General features: G+C 34.6%; 1 pseudogene; it reads left to right on the top strand.

Moving 5' to 3' along the window:
* Window positions 1-1,064: 1,064 nt before the first annotated feature.
* On the top strand, window positions 1,065-1,138 carry LOC132499666 (U4 spliceosomal RNA; annotated as a pseudogene).
* Window positions 1,139-8,907: the final 7,769 nt, after the last annotated feature.

Genomic DNA, 8,907 nt, shown 5'->3' with positions numbered 1-8,907 from the left:
GATGGAGCTTAAATAACAAAATGTCTAAGAAGACTGAAATTTATATGTTAACTTTTGAAAGTATTTGATGAAGGGAATGATTTGCACAATGAAGATATAAAATTTTTTTTTCTCCATGTTTTGAACTGGTAGAATAAAAAGACAAGGGGTTAGAGGCAGCTGGAGTAATGGCCACTTAGAGAGTTTTAAGAACCCTGGAAGAAGTGGGTAATGATTTGGATACAGCAGTGACATAAAAGAGAAAGAATTCATATGGGAGGCTCTACAACAAAGGCAGAAGAGACCAATAGGATGGCAGAAGAGGGAAGAAGGAAGGCTGGCAAGATGGTTTGGAGCCAGAGAAAATGATGAGCTCATTCACAGAAACAGGACAATTCACATAGTGCATTTAGTTGAATAAAAACATAAATAAAATGTGTAGACTTAGAAGATCCTTGCTTACTTCATCCAAAATATTTTGCAAATAAATCTGATATTATGCCTATGAAAATTTTAAAATTTTCCAAATTCATTTTTCAAAAAATAAAGAATATTTACTTTTCTAAAGTTAAATACAGCTGTCTTTTCCTTCCATTTTTTTGTAATAATTCTGTTGTTTTTAGTTCTCACTCATCAGGCAAAGCAAGATCCTCAGTTATATAGGTATTCTATCAGAGGTTAGATTTTGTTGGGAAAAAACCTCACAATTGTTTATATTAAGTCCTATATTAGTTAAATATTGATCCAAAGACCAATTAGCAGTGACTTATACATGAGAGAAGATTTATGTCTCTGTTGCATAAAATTCTAAGATTGCAACATAGTGGGATTTGGAAGAGTTGCTTTTGCATCACCAGCATAGATTCCATCCCTGGATCCAACGTGACTGTTCCAGTTGTTGATACTTCCTAGGTGAAAAGAACAAGTGAAAGGCAAGTAGCTTCCTTTTAAGAATGTGACCTGAAAGTTGCTCACATTCCTTCGGCTAACACTTGGTCATATGGTTTGGGAAATGTTATATTTAGATGGGCATCCCAATGACAATTTGGAGAAGGAGGGATTTGGTTCTAAAATGAATAAGGGGAAGCTTTGCACAGTGGCAGTATTGTAGCCAATGAGGTTTATCCAAGGCACAATTATTGTTAATTATAATGAATAAGGGTAGTCCTATGCAGGAAAACCCAAGTCTGCTTATTTTTCATGTAGCACACCCTGTCCTACTGATGTATACTTATTATTAGGCTTTCCTTTTTCATTCTATTTCATTATTTCTTTATTAGTTATAGGTTTTCTTTAAAGTTTCCATTTATTATTATGTATAACAATGTTAAGAGATAAACTCTATGAGTCATATTAAAAATTTTAAGAGTTTATTTGGGCAAAAATGAATTCCAATCAGATAGTATTGAAACTAGCAGATAGAAAGGAGCTCTGAGGACCTGTGTAAAATGAAAACCTTTTATATACAGAAGGGAGCAAGAACAAGGAAGTTATACTAGGCAAAGAAGTGGATTGATTATGACAAAGTTACTTTCTTTTAGGAGATGACAGGGGTCTGACAGGCAGATTACTTAACTAGTGCTGATCAGACAATTCCTGATTGACTGGTTTAAGATTCCATTTCTGGGAAAGCAGAAACTGTAATTAAGTGAAGTCTTGGTGGCGGTGTGAGGTTTAGCATAAGCAACTCCATTTCGGGTCTGTTGTCTTGTTTTTAATAGCAGAAAGATTCCAAGACACTCGAGAATAATATTCTCTATGATAATTATTTGAATAGAAGTAGTATGAAGCAATACCACTTGTCAAAATAAGAGGGCCTTTAGGTTTATTCAAAATGATTATTTTCTATTTAGTATCCTAGATATGATATGTTAATTTTAAGAGACAATTTCTGCTGATCTGAAGTACCCCTTACCCCAAGTGTTATTTACATGAATTACTAGTATGCATGAGAGAGTTTCATTTTTTTTGTTGTTGTTGAATTGGGTGTATGGTGCACAGTTCTTTGGGGGTTGATATTCTTAGGAAGATAAAAGAGAACTATGAGCACAATAGAGATGAGAAAAAAGTTCTCTCTCATCCCTTCACCATTGCCTACATTTGGTCAATAGACTGATCTTGAGCCATTTAAAAAGTGTTGCTCAAAGGAACAGCTGTAGAAGCTGTGTATGTATATGAATGTGTTTGATTCTGGGCATAAGCAGTGCTGCTTAGAGGCCCAGATAGTCAGTTGTAATGCGATTTCCAGAGAGGTCCATTCTTCACCCATTTCCTCAGCTGTGGCACAGATAATAGGACATATTTGTTATTCTGCGGGCTAGCAGACACAGGAAAGAGAGGTCACTGTGCCTGGAGAAAGACAGCGGGGAGAGTAAACAGAGGTGTATTAAAGTTGAGGGAAGACGGTTATCCTTATCAGATTCCTACATAGGGTCCCAGAAATGACTGGGTAGTGGTGGTGATGGGAAATTCGGGGGAAAGCCTTTCTAAATGGATAGGTGTAGGCTTGGAGCCAGGGACAGCCATGGGTTACTTCCGATGAGACTTCATGTGTGCTCAAAGACAAAGAAGCTTAAGACGGGGCTTCTCAAACTTTAAGTACAGATGAATTGCCAAGAGACCTTATTACACGGCAAATTCTGGTTCAGTATCTTGGGTGGGGCTGAGATTGTACATTTCTATTAAATTCTTAGGTGATGCTGCTGTTCCACAGGTAAGGCAACTTCCAGTACCAAGGACTTTGTAACATTGAATTAATCAAGCATTCATCCTACACATTTCCCAGTTCACATCCTGAACTCAGAAATGCCTGGATTTCAAAACTGGCTATTCCACTAACAAGTGTCATTGAGTGGTTGTTTGACCTCCCTGGGGCTTAATTTCATTACTAAAATGGAGTTTTATAAGCCTTGTGGTGTTTGCTATTTCTGTCCAGCAAATATTTCTTTTTTTTTTTTTATGTACATGGTTGGATTGCATGCCTCTGTTCTTGTGAAGTTAGGTGTGCCATATGTCTACTTTGGCCAAAAAAATATAGGCATAATTGTTATATGTTACCTGCGTGATTTTTGACCTTCTATTTCTCTCTGCCTTGATTACTGGCAATGTTCTAGTAGGTGTTTCATCATGAGGATCACACAGAGCAGAAACCTCAGCAAACCCTTAGCAGACAGGTAACATGAGGATAAACTTTTATAGTTTTAAGCCACTGAGACTGTGGCAGAGTTTGTTATATTGGTAAAGCTGGCTTACATGGACTGGTACAAGCATTAAATGGAAAAAGTCAGATATTTGGCTATTGCACAGATATTCAGATGTTTCCCTTTCTTTTCTATTCCCAACTCCTGTGATTTAGCTTTTTTTATTCCTCTCTATCTATATTATAAAAGCAATAGGTCATTTTAAAAATGGTGAAAACTATATTTATCCTTTTTAAAAATGCTTTTAGTCCTTACAAAGTTTTGATTCAAAAATTCAGAACTTACAGATGAATGAAGCTCGGGAGCTGTCCAGAAGCTTCTTTCTCCTTATTATCATGACTAATTTCAAGTTAGCTGGAATTGTTCCACTGAAATCTAATCTGTTGGGTGATATTTAACACTGTAACTGACTGGGAAACACAATAACTGATAAAGCAGGACCACAAAATGAACACACTAGTCACACTGATGGCTGTTTTCTATTTGTATTATTAAGCTTTATTTTTGAATTTTTTTGCTTGCTAAAAGAAGGACATTTTTATTATTCTTCTGGGCACCCATTTGACTTTGGCCCTTACATGACAAAGGCTCTTCTTTCTGTTTTTGAGCTTTTAGTTCTTTTTATATTTCATCTACCCTAAGAAATAAAGTGTTAACTAACATTTCTTTGATCTTTTTACTGGGTTATAATTTAAGTGTCCGGTATTTCTTTTTTTCCCTCACCTTTCTTCCAGCTCTGTAATCCATGTGTCAGAACAAGAATCACCAGCTAATCAAAATAGACATAATTTACAAGGAATGTTTAAACCAGTCTTTCTTTGAACTTTCCTTGTAATTATTCTCCATCATTTCTCCAGTTCTTTTTTCCCCCCCCATTTATAACCTAATTCTATCTTCTAAGGAAAGGATTTTTTTCCTTATCTTTTATCAGACTTACGTTGCTTTAAAAAATGTATCATTCAAATCTTAAATATTAATTTATAAGAATTTCTCTTTTCATAAGTCTCCTTACTATATATATGAGATCTTTGATATTCAGGTACAATACCTGAGTGTGGGGATGTCTGAGTGTGTATATATATTTCTGTGTATATGTATATATAATATACATCTAGTATATAGAAAGCTCTAGGTAAGTGTCAGCTATTGCTGTTAATGCTTAGTTTTTCTACATGCTTATATCCACAAGCCCTTTGCATTAGTAGGTTTCTCCAAACAGAACTTGTAGTATGGAGATTTATTATGAGGATTTGGCTCATGTGACTGTGGAGGCTAAGAAGTCCCACTATCTGTTGTCTGCAAGCTGGAGACCCAGGAAAGTTGGTGTAATTTCCCCTCGTGGAAACAGCATGAATAAAATAGTTGTCAGAATGTGTCTAAAAAAATCCCATTCTGAGGGCTGGAAATGTTAACTGAGACGTTCCAAGCCAACTAGGCAGGCAAGAAGCGAAAAAAGGGTGAATTCTTCCTTTTTCTGGTTTTTGTTCTATTCAGGCCCTCAATGGATTGGATGATGCCCACCCCACATTGGGGAGGGAAATCTACTTGACTGAGATCACAGACTCAGTTGTTGATCTCATCTGGAAACACCCTCAAAAACACATCCAGAAATAATATTTAATCTGGGTGCCCCATGGCCAGTCAAATTGACACATAAAATTAACCATTACATCCTTGAAGGCAAGGATCATTCCTTTTTTAAAAAAATATGTCTTTATCTCTTAACACAGTGTCCTGTTAAGTACTTAACAGATGTTTGTGAATGAATAAATAATAGCTGAGCAAGCAATTATATACTCTAACATTCATATTCTCTAAGTTTCACATAGCTTATTCCCTATATAACTAAAATTATACTTGTTATATTGTAATTTAATTGTTATTTTTCAATATTGAAGACAAAATAGTCATTTTTTTTCAACTGCAGTGAGTTTTGGTGATGATGTGTTTCAACTTTCTGTCTTGCCCATTGCCAGTGAGAGTATAATTTGGGGAAAAGATGGCATTATCCTATACAACTGACTATTCACATACTTTTCCAGCAATTCCCCTCTTAGTTATATATTTAAGGATTTTTTGCACCAAGAACAGTACACATATATAGAAGCATTCCTAATAACCGTATTCATAACAACAAATCCCAGAAACCATCTAAATATCTGTAAACAGGATAATGGATAAGTAAATTGTGGTATATATGGAATAAAATTGCAGGGTCTGCTACTTTTTAGCAGTAATGGTCCCTAATTTTGTTTATTCCTCCTTAGACTCATGTCTTTGTTTAGTACCTTTGCATGCTGACTCTGGAGCATGTGCTTTGGCCAATAAGATGATAGCAAATGTGATGCAAGCAGAAACTTAAAAAGTGATTTTCACAGAAAACTTGCAACTGCCACTGTGTGTTTAAGCCCAGGCTAATCTACTGGAGACACGTGTTTCAGTTAACTCTATCACCCCGAGCTGACAGCCATCACCTACGAACTGCCAGCACTATCATCAAACAAGTAAAGAATGCCACTAGAACAACCACACTCTAAATAAAACTATGAGCTGATTGCAGCTGCCTGTGTGTGTGTGTGTGTGTGTGCACTGTGCAACCAGCATAGGTACTGCCTGTTGGAGCTCAACATAAGTTGTTGACCCAAAGAACAGTGAGCTAGTATGTGATTGCTCTTTGAAGCCAATACGTTTTGGGATGGTTGTTATACAGCAAAAACCAACTGGTATGAGCAATAAAAAGAGATGAACTATAATTACACACAACAATATGATTAAATCATATTACCATTGCTATTTTCTTAAAAAAAACAAGTCCCAGAGATCTACATAAAGTTTGGAAAATTATTTGTAAAGAATACTAAGTAAATGTAAATCATTATTGCCTAACCATTATATATACGTTAATAATAAGCATTAACTGCAATTTCAGAATATAAATATAACCCTTAACATTTTAATATTTTCTACTAGCATTTTTCCATGCATATAGATGTATGTAATGAAAAACATAATTGAATACACATGCACATTTTTATACATTGTTTTTCTTACTTAACATGTCCTTAAGTTCTCCAAAAACATAAAGACTAATTATCCATCATATTAGAAAATATATTTCATCAGTTTCCTATTTTTGATATTTTGATTATTTATACATTTTATTATTATTATCACCTTTAGGACACTCTCATCATAGAATAACTTTTTAAAAGTGGATTTAATCAAAATATTATAAATATATTTAAAAGTTATACATACACTTCTACTAACTGCATTCCAGAATAGATAAAACTTTACATGCCACCAGAAATGTATGAGATAGATTTTCTTGTTGAACATTTGCAGACATTTGGTATTACTCTATTCATAATCTTTGACAATTTGATAGGTAAAAATGACATCTCACTATTATTTTAATTAAGTTACTAGCTGAACTTGAAACTTTATTCATTAGTCATTTGTATTTTCACTTCTTTAAATTATCTTTCCATGTATTTTACTCTAGATACTTCCTTTCTTTTGATAGTTTATAATAGAGTTGATTGGATTCCACCTTTCTTAATTACAATCATATTCTAGTACTGACCGTAGGAGATTATACCCTCATCATCTTGATTATACTTCAATGCTTCTGTAGTTCTCAGACACCCCTTTAAAGATGATTAACCTCTTCTTTTATAAGTATCTGATAATTCATGTATTTATATAGTGAGTTTTAATTTATCCCTTCAAAATCCCAAAACCCAAGATCAATTTTAGGTGGCTCATTTTGACTTCTTTTTTTTTTTTTTTTTTTTTTTTTTTGGCCACATCGTGGCTTGCAGGATAATAGTTTCCCCACCACAGACTGAACCCGGGCCCTCCACAGTGAAAGTGTGGAGTCCTAACCACTGGACTGCAAGAGAATTCCCTTGAATTCATTCTTCATCATCATATAAGGCATCATTATTTCCTCAATCAAAGTGTACCTTACAGTATTTGTTGCTGTATATTATGTTTATGTCCTACACAAGTATACAAATCTGACAAGACAACTTAGAAGAAATAGTTTTGGAAAGAAAGTTATATATATTTTTTCCTATATTGATTCTATCACTTGACCTCAGGATTTGAAAACTGAGGAATCAAATCAGAGTAATCACAGAAGATACTCCACTTAAAACTTTAAGTGAATGACCTGTGGTCTCAAGATGGTAGATTAATCACAAAATCAAGCTAAAAAGGTATTGATAAACTATATTGATAGCTGATCTCATATACAGTGTCATTCCTTTTGCTTAAATTGCTTAAATTGAAACTGACAAGTGTGAAATAGCAAAATAGCAAGTAGCTCAAATGAAAGACCTTTCGGTGGGTCACTTGTCCCATTTTCTTTTCCACCAAGCCTTGATAAATTTTGTGATTGTTTGGGGAAAAAAGGGTAGTTTTCCATGACAGGCTAAGCCATAAAAGGAAACAAAATTGAGTTATTTGTAGTCAGGTGGATGGACCTAGAGTCTGTCATACAGAGTGAAGTAAGTCAGAAAGAGGAAAACAAATATCGTATGGTAACACATATATATGGAATGTAAAGAAAAAAAATGGTTCTGAAGAACATAGGGGCAGGACAGGAATAAAGACACAGATGTAGAGAATGGACTTGAGGACACGGGAAGGGGGAAGGGTAAGCTGGGATGACGTGAGAGAGTGGCATGGACATATATACACTACCAAATGTAAAACAGATAGCTAGTGGGAAGCAGCCACATAGCACAGGGAGATCAGCTTGGTGCTTTGTGACCACCTAGAGGGGTGGGATAGGCAGGGTGGGAGGGAGACACAAGAGGGAAGAGATATGGGGATATATGTATACATATAGCTGATTTACTTTGTTGTACAGCAGAAACTAACACACCATTGTAAAGCAATTATATTCCAATAAAGATGTTTAAAAAAATGAAATCAAATAAAAATAAAAGATATATTTAGTCAGACATATCAGATGCATTAAAAAAAAGGAACTAATAAAAAAATGAAAAGAGCACCAAAAGGTGAAAATTCAAGAAAATTATATTTTGAGGCTACTGACTGCAAAGACATAGAATGCAATTAGGCCAAAAATTTCCAGTAAACTATTAGCTGTGTGCCATGTAGCAATACTTTTTCAACTGAATTTATTTTGAAATCTAAATTTTAAAAATCACTTTCATTTTCTCTTCTAGGTCAAACTTTTTGAATGCATTCATGTTTTTCTCCATTAACATTATAAAGGTACAGTGAGCACACATGATGAAATATATGTACATGTGTTCAGGTTAGGGGCCTCAAGCTCTTGGCTACAGCAAGCCATTCATTAAGTTGGGAATGGCATAACAAACATACTTGAAACAGCATATTTTTCATAATATGTATGCGTTTCCTTTACAAAACCGAGTTTAAACCTGTAGGCAATTGCGTGCATGAAAACAAAAATATTTTCATTCTTAGAAAGGCCATCAAATTAATGCTAGAAGAGCACTCCTCCCTATAAGCATACATGTTCCAAAACGTTATCCCTAGAGATTTTATTTAGGACAATATTTTGACTTCCTAGACTACCATTATGTCATTATTCCCAGAGTGCTAAGATGTAGAAATAATATTATAATGTATGTAGCTAATCAGGAAATAGACTCTACATGTTAGAATAGTGCTTAAAGAGTTTAAGGATATTAACTTGACATGTGAAAAACCGTTATAAGAACACTGC

This window comes from Mesoplodon densirostris, chromosome 11, assembly GCF_025265405.1.
Source record: "Mesoplodon densirostris isolate mMesDen1 chromosome 11, mMesDen1 primary haplotype, whole genome shotgun sequence".
NCBI classification, from domain to species: domain Eukaryota; kingdom Metazoa; phylum Chordata; class Mammalia; order Artiodactyla; family Ziphiidae; genus Mesoplodon; species Mesoplodon densirostris.
This window is presented reverse-complemented; position numbering and strand designations above follow the sequence as displayed.